Raw genomic sequence first — 20,291 nt, forward strand, 5'->3', positions numbered from 1 at the left:
AGATGGTCTTAGTAGGAAAGGAAAGAGGTTTGTAGCAAGTGGTAGGTTGCACTTTTTCCCTACCCCGGAAGTGACAAAGTGATCCAGAAATTTGGAAGGAACTTTTTTCCCTAATATGGGGTAATAATCACCCACCTCCTAGGAGGAGCTTTTACCTTTCTCTGGATCAACATATTAGAATTCTATGATGGATTTGATGACCCTTTCTTTCAGATCTATAAACTGTGTAACAGCAGATCCAGAGGGTACAGTTTTTTTTAGGGACCAGATAAGGTATGTAGCTTTACAGACAATGACCCAAGAGACAAAAAAGTATATTACCTGTTTTCCAAAGGGAAGAAAACTGTCTTTCTAGTGCCACTTATTGAAGGCATCTCCCGCTTACCAAGCCTTACCACATGACTAGGAGTATTAGCCAAGACAAATCCATTTCTAGATAACTGAACAGATGTTCTGAACACATGTTCTTTATTTAGTTAAATTAAAAATACATATATCCAGCAGAAAAGTTTCTGACATGTTTCGATTTCAAGGATCTGTGTCTAGAATTAATACCCTTGGGGAGGAAATGCATCAAGCACTGTTCTTGCTGGGTATATGTATTTTTAATATCGAGAAATAAAGATGTCATTTTAATTCACACTTGTGCCGGATTTCCACTTCTGTTCTTCAATATAACTGCAGAATAGTCAAGTCGTACCCCCCCCCCCCCCCCCCGCACATTCTTCATCCTATCACACCTTTCAGTGAGAATCTTTTGTATTTCTAGATAGCTGTTTTGTTTGTTTAAAGTATTTGATTTCTATCTCGCAAGTGCATCTCTTGGGTTCTGCGAGTGACGTGGATTAATAGCGTTTCTTTTTCAAAGTTTACAAAGATCCTAACTTGCTCCTAGGCTGCCGGCCTCGGTGTCCAAAAAGGAAGACAAGCGACTGATGGCCTCTCTTTAGAGAGCAGGGATTGAAGAGTGGTTAGGTACCAGAAGGCTAGATAACCCTCCCTATGACCTCCAGGAGGAAGTGAACACATATTGAAATGAAAAATCTAATAAATATTGTGTGTTGTGGATTACAGTTTGGGTATATACAAATTCTTAATTCCAGGAGGCTTGGCAAACATAGTGAATGTTAAATTGGAATGCTGAGCAAACTGCCATCCATCACTTAGTAGAATCCCACACACAGTAAGTTATGGCACCTCAGGGTCACCACTCATAGGGCACTTGAGATGAGATGCCTTTGACCCTCCTCTGGCAGGTACTATTCTTCTTTAAAATGACCTATTAAAGGCATGGGGTCATTAAGGCTTTTTTTTTTTCCACAACCCACCTATATAGCTAACATACAACAAAAAATGAGAGCAGGGTCAAATTTTCTACTTTCTTAGAAATTCCTCCCCAAAAGAGTTGCTGGTAAGCCATGATTGGGATGAGGATGTGAAGATGCTCCACAGATAGATGTATTTATTTGTCATAAATAAAATTATTTTCATATTTCCCAAAAAATATGTTGGTTCTGTCAATTCTAAACATTTGAGATCTGTTTTATATGAAGGAATTTAGGTGCACTACTGTGGTAGATGTAACAATAACGTTGGCTAACCCTCAAAACCGATGTAAAATTTAGACATTAGCCAGTATATCCTTGTATAAAGGACATACCTGAGCCCGCACACCAACGTATGTCCATCATATACTGTACTACTGCTACTAGCCCTATACAGCCGCACATCTCCTGCCTTGTCCATCATGTACCATACTGTACTACTGTTACTAGCTCTACTCAACAGTAGTGATGAGCAGCATAGGCGTGGCTTATTTCTCTCAAGCAGACAGAGAAAGAAAAAAGCTATGACATCTTGTCCACAGCAGACTCAGAACATGGCCGCTGTGAACAACAGTAAAAGAAAACACTCTGAACTACAGAACTTCCTGCACAACAAACAGGTAAGAAAAACACATACATGCTGCCAAAACATATAACACATGTATATTGCAAAAAAACAAACCTTACAAAGAAGATGCCATATAGTAAAAAAAAAATTACCACCGGAGTACCGCTTTAAGGCCCAAATGGGCTGAGTCCTTAAGGGGATGTAATTTGCGATATTCTAAAAATTCAGAAAATCGCGAAGTGCCAATATTCGCAAATACAATTCACTATTCAAATATTCGTGCGCAACACTACTCAAGAGCACATCTCCTTTCTTGTCTGTCATATTACCATACTGTACTCCCACTATTAGCCATACAAAACTGCACATCTTCTGCCTTGTTCATCAGGTACCATACTGTATTGCTACTACTACTACTACTACTATTACTATTAGCCCTACATAACCGCACATCTCCTTTCTTGTCTGTCATGTACCATACTGTACTACCAATATTAGTCATACAAAACTGCACATCTTCTGCCTTGTTCATCAGGTACCATACTGTATTGCTGCGACTACTACTATTACTACTACTACTATTAGCCCTACATAACTGCACATCTCTCTTGTCTGTCATGTATTATACTGTACCACTACTTGTACTACTACTAGACTAACACAGCTTCACATCTCCTGCCCTCTCCATCATGTACCATACTCTACTGCACTACTGCTACTACTACTTCTACTACCACTAGCTCTACACAACCGTACGTCTCCTCCCTTGTCCAACATGTACCATACTGTACTATTACTACTAGCCATACAGACTGCACATCTCCTGCCTTGTTCATCATGTACCATATGTGAGAAGGTGAAAGGTGTTGTGGTGGATGGGCGATATATGTCACCAAGGCTCCTTGCTTTGGTGAAGTGAGAGCCGGTATTCATTCAGTGTCTGTACTGCGATGCAGACTGACACTATGGCCGTAGTATGGCTGGAAGGCCAATCGGGGACGGCTCTTACTGGGAATGACAAAGTGCAGGGTGGGGTCATTCCCCACAATCCAAGTCGCCTTTTGTTGGCCTTAAAGGCAATCTGTTTCACCAGCTAAGGGGGATTTGCTGGTTGCAGCTCCCACTGCCAGAGAGAACTGAGAGTGGAGTTCTTCCCTACATTTGCTCCAAGGTTGGAAGCTGGTGAGCAGCCTGCCTGGAGGCCTGGAAAAGACTTGCTTAATGCCGCATGGCATCGTCTGAGATGTGAACAAACACCAAAGGAGTACAGGTGGACTTTTGTTGCGTTTTCCTTTGTTCTGCATTTAAAGACTGTTTGCTGTGTGACAAGTGTGAACAAAACACTGAACTTTGATTTGGAAAATACTGCTTCCTTGCCTCTATACTGCAAGCGCACCTATTTGCAAGAGCGAGTCATCACACATACTATATTGCTACTACTACCTACTACTACTATTACTACTAGCTCTACACAACCGCGCATCACCTCTCTTGTCCATCATGTAACATACTGTTACTACCGCTACTACTATCCATACACTACTGCACATCTCTCTTGTCCATCATGTACCATACTGTACTACTATTACTAGCCCTATACAGCCGCACATCTCCTCTCTTGTCCATCATGTACCATACTTTACTACTACTACTAGCCCTATACAGCCGCACATCTCTCTTGTCCATCATGTACCATACTGTACTACTGCTACTGTTGAGAACCAGAACAAATTTTAAAAAAACATAACGTAAACTTTGGGGACCCCAGAGAGTCATAAATTTTCAGAGCAATTGGGCAGTCGCAATTCCCAACAATTTTAACAAATCAGTCAAAGATCACGTTCGTTAAAGATCTTAATACATGGAGCTAAGGAATAACGTCATAGCTCTAAAAATGAAACTCAAGGTTTGTGGCAGATCACATTAAGATACTGGTGGTCAGCGAAGAGTTAACTTTTCCTGCTAGAAGAGATTTCCCTGCAGTCGGCCTTGCATGAGCTCCTGTTGGGAGCAGGAAAGACTGGAATGCAGAGAAGAATGCGCGAGGAGGAGGAGGGGGGCGCACAAGGACCACTGAACTAATTGGTGTCTAGCAAGTTAAGGGCTGTGTTTAATTTTCTTCAGGGGATAAGAGGTCAAGATTGGAATGAAGTCAATGAGAAGAAAAAGATGAAGTCTCAAAGGAAAAACAGGTCACGAAAAATGGCCAAACGTGAGGAGGTCATGGAGTATCTCACAGAAAGGATGTGACCTCTACCTCCTTGACTATCGGTGGGGTCGGGGGCAGCTTCCCTGTGTGCCAGGATGAGGTTAAAAAGGGAACATAAATTTAATGGGATTTGTTCTTGAGTTAAAACATCTTAATTGAAAGTAAAGAAGCTCAACGGTCGTAAACGAAAAATTACGGTAAAATGCCTAAATCCTTACAGTTCAGAACTATATGGAATTTATATAAGCCAGTGGTCTCAAACTGCAACCCTCCAGATGTTGCAAAACTTCAACTCCCAGCATGCTCGGACAGCCGTTGGCTGTCCGAGCATGCTGGGAGTTGGAGTTTTGCAACATCTGGAGGGTCACAGTTTGAGACTACTGCTATAAGCCATGTCACAATTGTGGGTGTACACTCTCCACGCTGTTGTGACACAGTGGGGGGTCACATTCAAAACTCTTCACATTAAAAATGTCACTGTTGCGCCAAAATTTTGGGGCAAAAAAGTTCACATCAGATATTCAAAGTGCTTTACATGAGAATTATCCAAGGTTTACACTAGTTTTGCAAAAGTGGGCGTGTCTATGTAAATTTAATGTTTTACATGATATTTTCAAATTGGTGAGTCCATTTTGCTTCAAAAAATTCACATCAGCTTTTTTGCTATGTAGAAATCATAGAAATTGTTGTAGTTTTTTCATTCTTTTTTTTTTTTCTTTTCTTTAGTTCTTATTTGGGAAAATGTGTTATTTAATCAATTACTGAAAAAGAAATAATTAAAATTGGAAACTGTTATTAAAAATAATAATAATAATTTTTATTTTATTTGATCTTTTTCATGGTAACTGTACCTGAACTCACATTTAACCCCTAGTAAAGTTTTATTTATACAGCTATCTGGGCACTAGTAATCATAGAATATTACATGAGATGCTTCCGGCAGAATTTTCTGGGATGTAAAATGTGGCACAAAAATCTGAAATTTTGGCACCAAACTCAGCAATTTTGGCACAAAAAAATCCAATATGGCCGCATGAAAAAAAAGTGTTTGGCACCAAATTTGGCAATTTTGGAGCAAAAAAAACCCTAAAGTGGCACGAAAATGAACTCTCCCATTAGAGATGAGCGAATTTACAGTAAATTTGATTCGTCACGAACTTCTCGGCTCGGCAGTTGATGACTTTTCCTGCATAAATTAGTTCAGCTTTCTGGTGCTCCGGTGGGCTGGAAAAGGTGGATACAGTCCTAGGTGACTCTTTCCTAGGACTGTATCCACCTTTTCCAGCCCACCGGAGCACCTGAAGGCGGAACTAATTTACGCAGGATAAGTCATCATCCGCCAAGCCGAGAAGTTTGTGATAAATCGAATTTACTGTAAGTTCGCTCATCTCTATCTCACATATTTTCAAAGCAGCACTAGAGACCTAGTGAGGAGAAAAAAAGAAAGTGGGAATATCGTTGGGAAAAAAATTACAGTAGTTTTTAAATATCTCCCCCATTGTTCTCACTCACATTTATGGCTGACCACACTGGCAAATTTCATAGGAATCCAATTTAATGACACTAAATATATCATCTTACCAACAATGGATTCATCTTATGTCATTGATGGAAAGTTCAATTGATAATTTAAAAATTGCTCAGATTTTTTGTATATATTTTTTTTTTCTTCAATGAAAGTTAAAGCTCTGGTTCAACTTTTCCTGCTTTGGGTATTCAAAAAGACTTTTGACCCTAGGACAACCAAAGACAAGAACATGGTCTGCTAAGCACAATAAATAATCTGTTAAAGACCTTCCTCGCTCTGCGACTCTGTGACTTTCTGTGCTAAACCATATCATTGTAAATCATTCGACCCTGGAGGGTTTCTTCCCTACCAGTCGTGAGGCCAAACTACTGAGTTCTATGCAGTAAATCAAGGAAAGATGTCAGTATGAGGGGGCTTCCCTTGAATCAACAGGTCTTCTTAGTTATAGGGTAGATAGGTTAATGATATCCAGTGCATACAACCTACACAACCCATGAGGCCTTATTAACGCATATAGTGGCTGAAATCTTTAAATCGTACATGTCAGATCTAACAAAAAATTTTAAAAAAATATAATTTGTTACTTAGTACCTAATCCTGACCAAGTACATGTCATTTTTATGCCTCTAGCACCTATATGTGTTGTAAAAATCCCTCTTTTCATTAGTTCACAGTGTTAGAAATCCTCTCAGGGGAAGGGTAGAAGTGGATGCAGAAAAAACCCTGTAGTTTGACGGCGTTGCCAGTTTCCAAAGTAGAAAAGAGGAGTCAGACCAGGTAGTTTTTGTAAACCAAAACTGGACCAATTTATTAAATTCAAGCAAAGAGGTCACCGCCTCCTTCTTCAGATCGAGGCGGAGACTTCCGAAAAGCATCATCTTGTATATCTTTGCCCGAATTTGATAAATCTGTCCAGTTTTGGTTTACAAAAACTACCTGGTCTGACTCCACTCTTCTACTCTGGAAACTGGCAGCGCCGTTGAACTAAAGAGTTTTTCTGCATCCACTTCTACTCGTCTCTTCCAGGATTGGCTTGTCCTCTCCTGCTCTAGTGGAGTACCCCTTAAAGCTTTTAGTGTTGTTGTGTCTTTTTTGTAAAGACAACCCGCTGGTATAGACATTTTTGTAGACAAAGATCCCTGGGGAAAAAAATATGCAAATTAGCTCTCTTCCAGAAAGAAAAAAACTGTCATTAATGCCACTTATTTGAAGCAACTTCCCTGTCAGTAAGTATATGACTAGAGCCTTGCAACATGATTAAGGATTTTAGCCAATCTCCCCCCATAAAAAAAGAAAAAAAAAAGGAATCACTCATCTGTCTCTTCCTTCTTGAGGAGGTTCGGGTTTTCATTCCTTTTAGAGATGAGTGAGTCGGAATGCCACAAAAAATTTAAAACAATGGGAATCCAAACTTTTTGTGATTTATTTTGGATATGTTTAATCTCTGCTCCTGTATGCTGATCAGCCCAGTGGCTCTGTGTACTTTACCCAAGAAGGCACTCCTGTCTTAGACAGAAGTCCCTGTTTCTGTACATACTTGATCAGTAATATAGTAATAAGAGAAGAGTACATTTCTCAAAACTCGAATTAAGTCCTACTGCCCTGCGACTGATCAAGTATGTACAGAAACAGGGACTCCTGTCAGAGACAGGAGTCCCTGTTTCTGTACTTACTTGACCAGTCGCTGGCCAATTGGACTCAACGTGAGCTTTGGGAAATGTATTCTTCTCTAATTACTATATTAAGATTTTCCAATACAAAAGATGCCATTATTTTTTGGTTTTATATAAAACACTACTGAATAACACACTTCATATCTAGTATAAAACATTTTTTTTTATATCTTCCTATCGTGTGTCCTATTTTACAACTTAGAACAATTTAAGAAACATACAAAGATTTAAACGGTTCTATATATGACATCTTTCAGACAGGATGGTGTCTACCTCAGACGACTATTTAACTCGGCAGGTTCTTTATTTTATTCGACGTTGGCACCTGAACCCATTTCCTGGAGCTTTTATTCCTGAAACAACTTTAATTAGTCTTCCAAACTTTGTTCTTTGATAAATGATTACCTGTGAATTGCATTAAACTGGTTCTCTATCAAAATAGATCTGACAGGACCACCCAGGGAGACGGTAAATAATGTGTTTTCTCCCATCGCTCATACATCAGAAGTCTGTGCTACACTCATTTTCACACACATTAGGGACGCTATAGACAGCATAAGCAACATCAAGTTTTTGGGTTGTTATATAGTACAATATGCTAAGTTTAAAGGGGTACTCCAGTGGAAATTTTTTTTTTTTTATCAACTGGTGCCAGAAAGTTAAACAGATTTGTAAATTACTTCTATTGAAAAATCTTCCAGTACTTATCAGCTGCTGTATGCTCCAGAGGAAGTTGTGTAGTTCTTCCCAGTCTGACCACGGTGCTTTCTGCTGACACCTCTGACCATGTCAGGAACTGTCCAGAGCAGGCGCAAATCCCTATTGCAAACCTCTCCTGCTCTGGACAGTTCCTGACATGGACAGAGGTGTCAGCAGAGAGCACTGTGGTCAGACTGAAAAGAACTACACAACTTCCTGAGGCATATACAACACCTGATAAGTACTGGAAGGATTAAGATTTTTTAATATAAGTTATTTACAGCTCTGTGTAACTGTCTGGAACCAGTTGTTTAAAAAAAAATTTTTTCCACCGGAGTACCCCTTTAAAAGAACCCTTCCTTCCACAGGGGGAATTTAAATTACATGTCATCCAGTCAGAGGCTATATGCCCAGCAGAGATGAGTAAAGTTGAGTGGGTTAGGGTCCCATCCGAAGTGAGGCCACCTCTGTGTGGTAGATGGGGGACACATTTTGATCAAAAACTGTGCTAAAAGCCTCCAACTTTCTTTTTGTGTTCTTCTAAAAAGTAGGATGCGTCCAAAGGTTTTTCTAACCTTTAAGAGTACTGGCCCGATTATAGATTAGGACACCAATATCAGCGTGGACAACAGGCCCCCTCAACTATCAGCTTTTTAAAGGGACCTCAACAGATTGGGACAAGCTGCTGTGAGATGTAGAGTTGTGCCACTTGCATGAGAGTCATCGCCCCTTCAATCAGCTGATCAATGGGAGCACCAGTAGTTGTACTCCACTCATGTGGCATTGATGGCATATGTATATGTATATATATATATAATCCTGGAAAACCCCTTCCAGAAACATAGTTTGGCAGTTTAGTTTGTCTGACCAATAGATTAGATAGTGTTAAGAACTTTTTAATGCTGGTAATATGTTGATATTCTCCCAATTTATAATAGGTACAACCGCATTGATATTGATATGGTTGGCTGGGATTGCTTTTACGTGCCAGTGCTGATAAGAACATATCCAAACAGGCTCAAAGACAAAATACAGCCAATTAATAATATGGAAGGACATGTTGGGCAGGCAGCTTCGCTCATATAACAGTAACACTAGACCTCATTTTAGCTGGTGCGAGGCTTATACAGCCATCCATAAATTCCCACCACTATACATAACAGAAGGCTGGAGCTGTCCTGGCCTGCTGGAGTAGATTTGTCTGGTTCCCTCTATAGGTGTCTACTTACAGCTCTGTTTATTTAACCTTGGAGCAGGCTAGTCCTGGGGAGCCTCACATAGTGGAATCAGATACGCCTGGCTCTGGTGCAGCTACTACACATTAATGGGATGAGATAAGACTCCGGCTCTTTATTTTATACCTTCTTGGCCGAATGAAAAACATGTACTTTTTAGGAAATTATTTTGGAAATGTTATTTATGCAAAATAGAATCCTAAAGGTTCGCAATACAAATTAGACAAAAATGTGGCACACATTCCTGTTTATGTGTATGGGGTCCACTTGCCAGAGGAATAAAAGGAATCAGAAATGTGTAATTATAGCGCCCAATACTTATATTCATCCAAAAGGTAGGCTGCAACTACAGGAGTCAGGATCAGAGGTGGACTGACATCCCCCCCAAAAAAAACAACAACAACAAAAAAAAAGTATATGTTGTTATTGCCATCATGGGGGTGTGTCCCTCTCTTCTCCTCACTGTGATGATTCCTCCCACTCCCTCACTCTGCTCTGACTCACAGAGGGCCCTGGACCTGCCTGCAGCCCTGTCAATCACTCATGGTGTCCATGACGTGTCGATGACCACTGGACACTACAGGACTGGTACGTGTCCCTGGAGGTAGGGCGACCCCTAGTGGCCACTTTTTTGACTGCCTTTTTCATTATGAAATACTGAAAATGTTCTGATCAAAGCAGTTGCAAAATATATTGGCCCTCATTTACTAACATGATTCCGACTCTTTTTGTTGTGCCTAAATTCTTTCAAAAGTGCAAAAGAATGTTTGACAGAAAAAAGCCAACAGAATCTGAATCACTCAGAGTGAAAAAAAAAAAAAAACTACAAAATGGGCATTATTTTCTGGAAAAGGGTTGTGTTCAGCCAAAATCACTCGTCTTTTCCTAAAACTTCTCTGAAATTCATGTGAATTATCTGGGAAGAAAACCCGTCACTTTAAAGCATGTATAAAGTTTCAGAAAGCGGAGTAAATTCTCTCGCTGTTTGCTCCTTTGCCCATCCTGTCTTTTAAAAAAAATTCTTACTTGTAATTTTAATTTTGTTTGCACAATTTAATTTTTAAGCAAGGTTTTAGCTTTATTAACACATTCTTTATGGGTTTCCCTATCGTTTCAGTAATGATGGTGATTCAAAAAAAAATAAAAAAAATAATATATATATATATATATATATATATATATATATATAAAACTCACTTAATACATATATCTATATGTGCCTCCCTCCCTCCTCAGGTCCGAGTTACAGTGTGTGAATACAGTACTTTATATATATATATATTTCCATGAATACATAAACCCATTAAACATTTGAAGTTTGCTGGGTCTGAATGCCATTGGAGACTGAGTATGACATCAGCCTCCAGGATCTACTCAGGGCCGGATTAACATAGGGGTGGATGGAGTGGCAGCTCCAGGTCCCTGAGTTAAAATAGGCCCAGCGGCCCGCAAAACGGCCTGCACAGACCGACCGGCTGTCACGATGCCGGCTGGCAGGTAGTGGACCCTCTGTGCCAGAGAGGGATTGGCGTGGACCGTGCTAGTGGACCGGTTCTAAGCCACTACTGGTTTTCACCAGAGCCCGCCGCAAAGCGGGATGGTCTTGCTGCGGCGGTAGTGACCAGGTCGTATCCACTAGCAACGGCTCACCTCTCTGGCTGCTGAAGATAGGCGCGGTACAAGGGAGTAGGCAGAAGCAAGGTCGGACGTAGCAGAAGGTCGGGGCAGGCAGCAAGGATCGTAGTCAGGGGCAACGGCAGAAGGTCTGGAAACACTGGCAAGGGACACACAAGGAACGCTTTCACTGGCACTAAGGCAACAAGATCCGGCAAGGGAGTGCAAGGGAAGTGAGGTATTATAGGGAGTGCACAGGTGATAACCCTAATTGGAACCACTGCGCCAATCAGCGGCGCAGTGGCCCTTTAAATCGCAGAGACCCGGCGCGCGCGCGCCCTAGGGAGCGGGGCCGCGCGCGCCGGGACAGAACAGACGGGGAGCGAGTCAGGTAGGGGAGCCGGGGTGCGCATCGCGAGCGGGCGCTACCCGCATCGCGAATCGCATCCCGGCTAGCAGCAGGATCGCAGCGCCCCGGGTCAGAGGACGTGACCGGGGCGCTGCAGCGGAGGAGGTGAAGCGAGCGCTCCGGGGAGGAGCGGGAACCCGGAGCGCTCGGCGTAACAGTACCCCCCCCCTTGGGTCTCCCCCTCTTCTTGGAGCCTGAGAACCTGAGGAGCAGACTTTTGTCAAGGATGTTGTCCTCAGGTTCCCAGGATCTCTCTTCAGGACCACAACCCTCCCAGTCTACTAAAAAAAAATTTTTCCCTCTGACCTTTTTGGCAGCCAAAATCTCCTTGACCGAGAAGACGTCCGAGGAGCCAGAAACAGGAGTGGGAGGAACAGATTTGGGAGAAAAACGGTTGAGGATGAGTGGTTTGAGAAGAGAGACGTGAAAGGCATTAGGGATACGAAGAGAAGGAGGAAGAAGAAGTTTATAAGAGACAGGATTAATTTGACACAAAATTTTGAAAGGACCAAGATAGCGTGGTCCCAACTTGTAGCTAGGGACACGGAAGCGGACATATTTAGCGGAGAGCCATACCTTGTCTCCAGGGGAAAAAACGGGGGGAGCTCTTCTTTTCTTATCCGCGAACCTCTTCATGCGTGAAGAAGCCTGTAAGAGAGAATTTTGGGTCTCTCTCCATATAATGGAAAGGTCACGAGAAATTTCATCCACAGCGGGCAGACCAGAGGGCAAGGGGGTAGGGAGGGGGGGAAGAGGGTGACGGCCGTACACCACGAAAAATGGGGATTTGGAGGAAGATTCAGAGACCCTGAAGTTATACGAGAATTCGGCCCATGGAAGGAGATCTGCCCAGTCATCCTGGCGGGAGGAAACAAAATGTCGCAAATAATCACCCAGGATCTGGTTAATTCTTTCTACTTGTCCATTGGACTGGGGATGATATGCAGAGGAAAAATTTAATTTAATCTTGAGTTGTTTACAGAGAGCTCTCCAGAATTTAGACACGAATTGGACCCCTCTATCCGAGACAATCTGCGTAGGCAACCCGTGAAGACGAAAAATGTGTACAAAAAATTGTTTAGCCAACTGAGGCGCAGAAGGAAGACCAGGAAGAGGAATGAAATGTGCCATTTTGGAGAATCGATCAACGACCACCCAAATAACGGTGTTGCCACGGGAAGGGGGTAAATCAGTAATAAAATCCATACCAATCAGAGACCAAGGCTGTTCGGGGACAGGCAGAGGATGAAGAAAACCAGCGGGCTTCTGGCGAGGAGTCTTATCCCGGGCACAGATAGTGCAGGCTCGCACAAAGTCCCCAACATCCGTCTCCAGAGTCGGCCACCAATAGAAGCGGGAGATGAGTTGCACAGATTTCTTGATGCCCGCATGACCTGCGAGATGGGAGGAGTGACCCCATTTGAGGATTCCGAGGCGTTGGCGTGGAGAAACAAAAGTCTTTCCTGGAGGAGTCTGCCTGATGGAGGCAGGAGAAGTGGAGATCAGGCAGTCAGGTGGAATGATGTGTTGCGGAGGGAGATCAACTTCTGAGGCATCCGAGGAGCGAGAGAGAGCATCGGCTCTAATGTTCTTATCGGCAGGACGAAAGTGAATCTCAAAATTAAATCGGGCAAAGAACAGAGACCACCGGGCCTGGCGAGGATTCAGCCGTTGGGCCGACTGGAGGTAGGAGAGGTTCTTGTGGTCGGTGTAGATAATAACAGGAAATCTTGATCCCTCCAGCAGATGCCTCCATTCCTCAAGTGCTAATTTAATGGCTAGAAGCTCTCGATCCCCGATGGAGTAGTTCCTCTCCGCTGGAGAGAAGGTCCTAGAGAAAAAACCACAAGTGACAGCATGCCCGGAAGGATTTTTTTGTAGAAGAACAGCTCCAGCTCCTACTGAGGAGGCATCAACCTCCAATAGGAAGGGTTTGGAAGGGTCAGGTCTGGAGAGCACGGGAGCCGAAGAAAAGGCAGACTTGAGTTGTTTAAAGGAGTCTTCTGCTTGAGGAGGCCAGGACTTGGGATCAGCATTTTTCTTGGTTAAAGCCACGATAGGAGCCACAATGGTAGAAAAATGTGGAATAAATTGCCTGTAATAATTGGCGAACCCCAAAAAGCGTTGGATAGCACGGAGTCCGGAGGGGCGTGGCCAATTTAAGACGGCAGAGAGTTTGTCTGGATCCATCTGTAGTCCCTGGCCAGAGACCAAATATCCTAGAAAAGGAAGAGATTGGCATTCAAACAGACATTTCTCAATTTTGGCATAGAGTTGGTTGTCACGAAGTCTCTGAAGAACCATACGGACATGCTGGCGGTGTTCTTCTAGATTGGCAGAAAAAATTAGGATATCGTCCAGATATACCACAACACAGGAGTATAATAGATCACGAAAAATTTCATTGACAAAGTCTTGGAAGACGGCAGGGGCATTGCACAGTCCAAAGGGCATGACCAGATACTCAAAGTGTCCATCTCTGGTGTTAAAAGCCGTTTTCCACTCGTCCCCCTCTCTGATGCGGATGAGGTTGTAGGCGCCTCTTAAGTCCAATTTAGTGAAGATGTGGGCACCTTGGAGGCGATCAAAGAGTTCAGAGATGAGGGGTAAGGGGTAGCGGTTCTTAACCGTGATTTTATTAAGACCGCGGTAGTCAATGCAAGGACGTAGGGAGCCATCTTTTTTGGAGACAAAGAAAAATCCGGCTCCGGCAGGAGAGGAGGATTTACGGATAAAGCCCTTTTTTAGATTCTCCTGGACGTATTCGGACATGGCAAGAGTCTCTGGGGCAGAGAGAGGATAAATTCTGCCCCGGGGTGGAGTAGTGCCCGGGAGGAGGTCGATAGGGCAATCATAAGGCCTGTGAGGAGGTAGAGTCTCAGCTTGTTTTTTGCAGAAAACATCCGCGAAGTCCATATAGGCCTTAGGGAGACCGGTTACTGGAGGAACCACAGAGTTACGGCAAGGGTTACTGGGAACCGGTTTTAGACAGTTCTTGGAACAAGAGGACCCCCAACTCTTGATCTCCCCAGTGGACCAATCCAGGGTTGGGGAATGAAGTTGAAGCCAGGGAAGTCCAAGGAGAATCTCCGAGGTGCAATTGGGGAGGACCAAAAGTTCAATCCTCTCATGATGAGATCCGATGCTCATAAGAAGGGGCTCCGTGCGGAAACGTATGGTACAGTCCAATCTTTCATTATTTACACAATTGATGTAGAGGGGTCTGGCGAGACTGGTCACTGGGATGTTGAACCTGTTGACGAGAGAGGCCAAAATAAAATTTCCTGCAGAACCAGAGTCCAAGAAGGCCACTGTAGAGAAGGAGAAGGCAGAAGCAGACATCCGCACCGGCACAGTAAGACGTGGAGAAGCAGAGTAGACATCAAGGACTGTCTCACCCTTGTGCGGAGTCAGCGTACGTCTTTCCAGGCGGGGAGGACGGATAGGACAATCCCTCAGGAAGTGTTCGGTACTAGCACAGTACAGGCAGAGGTTCTCCATACGGCGTCGTGTCCTCTCTTGAGGTGTCAGGCGAGACCGGTCGACCTGCATAGCCTCCACGGCGGGAGGCACAGGAATAGATTGCAGGGGACCAGAGGAGAGAGGGGCCGAGGAGACGAAACGCCTCGTGCGAACAGAGTCCATATCTTGGCGGAGTTCCTGACGCCTTTCAGAAAAACGCATGTCAATGCGAGTGGCTAGGTGAATAAGTTCATGTAGATTAGCAGGAATTTCTCGTGCGGCCAGAACATCTTTAATGTTGCTGGATAGGCCTTTTTTGAAGGTCGCGCAGAGGGCCTCATTATTCCAGGACAATTCTGAAGCAAGTGTACGGAATTGTACGGCGTACTCGCCAACGGAAGAATTACCCTGGACCAGGTTCAACAGGGCAGTCTCAGCAGAAGAGGCTCGGGCAGGTTCCTCAAAGACACTTCGGATTTCCGAGAAGAAGGAGTGTACTGAGGCAGTGACGGGGTCATTGCGGTCCCAGAGCGGTGTGGCCCATGACAGGGCTTTTCCGGACAGAAGACTGACTACGAAAGCCACCTTAGACCTTTCAGTGGGAAACAGGTCCGACATCATCTCCAGATGCAGGGAACATTGGGAGAGAAAGCCACGGCAAAACTTAGAGTCCCCATCAAATTTATCTGGCAAGGATAAGCGTATCCCAGGAGCGGCCACTCGCTGCGGAGGAGGTGCAGGAGCTGGCGGAGGAGATGACTGCTGAAGCTGTGGTAGCAACTGTTGTAGCATCACGGTCAGTTGAGACAGCTGTTGGCCTTGTTGCGCTATCTGTTGTGACTGCTGGGCGACCACCGTGGTGAGGTCAGCGACAACTGGCAGAGGAACTTCAGCGGGATCCATGGCCGGATCTACTGTCACGATGCCGGCTGGCAGGTAGTGGACCCTCTGTGCCAGAGAGGGATTGGCGTGGACCGTGCTAGTGGACCGGTTCTAAGCCACTACTGGTTTTCACCAGAGCCCGCCGCAAAGCGGGATGGTCTTGCTGCGGCGGTAGTGACCAGGTCGTATCCACTAGCAACGGCTCACCTCTCTGGCTGCTGAAGATAGGCGCGGTACAAGGGAGTAGGCAGAAGCAAGGTCGGACGTAGCAGAAGGTCGGGGCAGGCAGCAAGGATCGTAGTCAGGGGCAACGGCAGAAGGTCTGGAAACACTGGCAAGGGACACACAAGGAACGCTTTCACTGGCACTAAGGCAACAAGATCCGGCAAGGGAGTGCAAGGGAAGTGAGGTATTATAGGGAGTGCACAGGTGATAACCCTAATTGGAACCACTGCGCCAATCAGCGGCGCAGTGGCCCTTTAAATCGCAGAGACCCGGCGCGCGCGCGCCCTAGGGAGCGGGGCCGCGCGCGCCGGGACAGAACAGACGGGGAGCGAGTCAGGTAGGGGAGCCGGGGTGCGCATCGCGAGCGGGCGCTACCCGCATCGCGAATCGCATCCCGGCTAGCAGCAGGATCGCAGCGCCCCGGGTCAGAGGACGTGACCGGGGCGCTGCAGCGGAGGAGGTGAAGCGAGCGCTCCGGGGAGGAGCGGGAACCCGGAGCGCTCGGCGTAACACCGGCGCCCTCGACATTCAAGCCTCAAACTCCTGGCCCGCGGGCCATTTGCGTCCCGCGGAACGAAAGTTTGCGGTATGTGAAATTTGTATTGCCCGACACCCGGGACATGCAGTTCCGAGCGTTGCTGGTAGATGACGGTGGTGCTACTTCTGGTGGGGGGGGTGTTGCTGGTGGATGATGAGGGGCGCATGATGGGGGCATTATATGTAAGGGGCGCATGATGGGGGCATTATATGTAAGGGGCGCATGCGACCCAGCCTCACCCAGCTGCTACCTCCAGTGGCCCCCAGATAATTAGAGTTTGAGACCCCTGCTCTATCACCTCGATGCTGCCAGTGGCAGATCCAGGGGGGGGCAATTGCCTCCTGAGATTGTTGCCCCTCCTGTACTATAGCATGGTGGAGTGGGAGCTGTCAGCTGTCCCGCACCACCATTCCATCACATTTCTCACACGCTGCTGCATTCTTGCTGTGTGAGCTGTGGGGACGCAATCCACGGCAGGCCAGCGCGATGACGTCACATCATCGCGCTGGTGCCCGGAGATCACCTCTCCGCAGCTCTCACACTGCCAGAACGGAGCAGCGTGTGAGAAATATGACAGCTGGAGGGAGGTGCTCGATCACCGTATGGTACAGGGGAATTATTAAAACCTGGGGGGAGGGGGGGGGGGGGCGGTGTGCATGCACAGAAAAGTGCAAATTATAAGTGGGGCACATAACAGGGGGGCATTATATGTGAGGGGCACAGGACAGGGGGCATTATATGTGAGGGGCACAGGACACGGGGGCATTATATGTGAGGGGCACAGGACAGGGGGTATTATATATGAGGGGCACAGGACATGGGGCATTATATGTGAGGGGCACAGGACATGGGGCATTATATGTGAGGGGCACAGGACAGGGGGGCATTATTTGTGAAGGGCACATGTCAGGGGGCATTATATATAAGGGGCACATGAAAGGGCCCCCCCCCTGTCATGTGCCCATATAATGAACCTATAATGCCCCCCTGTTATGGGCGCATGATGGGGGCATTATATGTAAGGGGCGCATGATGGGGGCATTATATGTAAGGGGCGCATGCGACCCAGCCTCACCCAGCTGCTACCTCCAGTGGCCCCCAGATAATTAGAGTTTGAGACCCCTGCTCTATCACCTCGATGCTGCCAGTGGCAGATCCAGGGGGGGGCAATTGCCTCCTGAGATTGTTGCCCCTCCTGTACTATAGCATGGTGGAGTGGGAGCTGTCAGCTGTCCCGCACCACCATTCCATCACATTTCTCACACGCTGCTGCATTCTTGCTGTGTGAGCTGTGGGGACGCAATCCACGGCAGGCCAGCGCGATGACGTCACATCATCGCGCTGGTGCCCGGAGATCACCTCTCCGCAGCTCTCACACTGCCAGAACGGAGCAGCGTGTGAGAAATATGACAGCTGGAGGGAGGTGCTCGATCACCGTATGGTACAGGGGAATTATTAAAACCTGGGGGGAGGGGGGGGGGGGCGGTGTGCATGCACAGAAAAGTGCAAATTATAAGTGGGGCACATAACAGGGGGGCATTATATGTGAGGGGCACAGGACAGGGGGCATTATATGTGAGGGGCACAGGACACGGGGGCATTATATGTGAGGGGCACAGGACAGGGGGTATTATATATGAGGGGCACAGGACATGGGGCATTATATGTGAGGGGCACAGGACATGGGGCATTATATGTGAGGGGCACAGGACAGGGGGGCATTATTTGTGAAGGGCACATGTCAGGGGGCATTATATATAAGGGGCACATGAAAGGGCCCCCCCCCTGTCATGTGCCCATATAATGAACCTATAATGCCCCCCTGACATTTGCCCCTTACTTATAATGCCCCCCTGTCCTGTGCCCCTCACATATAATGCCCCATGTCCTGTGCCCCTCACATACAATGCCCCCCGAGGGGGCAGGACATGGTGCATTATATGTGAGGGAAACACATCTATACTTTGGTTAAAAAAAAGGCCCATCACAATCTTCAGCACCAGGCCCATGATGCTTTAAATCCGGCCCTGGGTCTATTGGTGGTGTATAGGAATGAATGGGCTAGATCTATAACATTGATTTTTTGCCCATGGAAATCAATGGGCCCATTGTGGTCTATGGAGATCTTGCAAACGGGGTAGAAAGATAAACAACAGGGTCCTGGTAGTAATGTGGATGGGAGACCCTGGTGTAGGTTTAATTCCTGGGTTGATAAACAGTGTTGGGATTATACTTTAATTAGGATAGACATATATGGGTCAATTGATAGTTAAGAAAGTGTTTGAACCATAGGAACTAGGTCAATTGAGTACCATAAATGGGCAACTAGGTTAATTGAAACAGGAGGTAATGTGTGGTATCCAATTGATATAGTTCCCACGGTTCAAAAAATCATGTATATCCTAATAAAAGTATAACCCCCAACACTGTATATCAACCTGGGAATTGAACCAACACCAGGGTCTCCCAGCCACGTTACTACCAGGACCCTGCTGTTTAGCTTTCTACCCCATTTGCTGCAAGATCTCCATAGACCACAATGGGCCCATTGATTTCAATGGGCAAAAAAGTCACAATGTTATAGATCTAGCCCATTCATTCCTATACACCACCAATAGACCCTGAAGGCTGACATCATACTCAGCCTCCAATGGCATTCAGACCCGGCAAACTTCAAATGTTTAATGGGTTAATGTATTCATGGAAATATGTATATATAAAGTACTGTATCCACACACTGTAACTTGGACCTGAGGAAGCAGGGAGCCCCTCAGAAACGTGTAGTCCTACCATGTATTGCCACTTTTTATAATTTTCAATAAAAAGTAATTAAGAATCTATACCCGACTCCTGTGTCACCACCCTGGTGTAGCGCTCCAGTGCCAAATTTGGATATTCACTGGAAGGTCAAGGAAACCCCTTCTGGGATTCCCACCTCCCACATCTGTACTTCTGTAGAAGAAAGCCTGCGACAGAAATAAACCTGCCTGTGACAGAATTTACAGTGCGACAGAAAACCCTGCAACAGAAATTACTGTGCGACAGAATTTTTCCCTGCGACTAAAAATATCGGGAAAAGTGTGACAGATTAGTAAATACCAAGTGAAAAAAAAGGTTGAAAACACAAAACAGAAACACAAACCGACACTCCACTCTTAGTTAATGAGGGCCAATGTTTTTGCATGCTTTATAACATATCAAAAGTTATTGTATCTGACAGTGCTCATTTAAATCTAAATCTTTCATTCCCGCCCAGTTTGCATCGAGCAAGTCACTTTGAGGAGCAGATATCTCCACATACAACACAACGGCAGAGACTGCCTGACAAGGACCGACTCTAAAGCTGCTAGATCCTGGAGGTGTACAACCTTTAATAATGTTGCAATCATGTGACCGGTACATGATGGGGGAGGAGCTCAGTGGGATAGAAGAGATTGTTGCTGAAGGACCGGTGAGGAGGATCATATGTACATTACTTCTGTTTAACAAACTCCAGCTTCCAGTACTTATACACTTCTGCATGACCTGGAGGAAGTCATATAGGGGGACATATCATAGTTTTTAAAGCCTTTTTGTTTTTTTGGCTTATATTTGGTGCATGAAATGTCACACCTGTGCCAAAGAATTTTTTATTTTTTTTTGCGAACAAATAATCTTACAAAAGTCAATTTCAGTTTTCACTTTGCAGTGGTAACGGATTTATCAAGTGCGAATGTTGCTCGAAAATCCGCAAACCCCTCCAAAACACCACAAATCTATGCCAGACCAGAACTGGCTTACAAAACTGGCTTTGTAGAGCACTTTCAAAAAGTCAAATATGCGAAATTTTGTACAAAAAAGTCACAAAGGAAAGGAGGAATCATACAAAATGGTGTTCTGAAGTGATTTATAGTTTTTTGCTTACGTGCACCAAATTTATCAATA

Source organism: Hyla sarda, chromosome 8 (assembly GCF_029499605.1).
Source record: "Hyla sarda isolate aHylSar1 chromosome 8, aHylSar1.hap1, whole genome shotgun sequence".
NCBI classification, from domain to species: Eukaryota; Metazoa; Chordata; class Amphibia; order Anura; family Hylidae; genus Hyla; species Hyla sarda.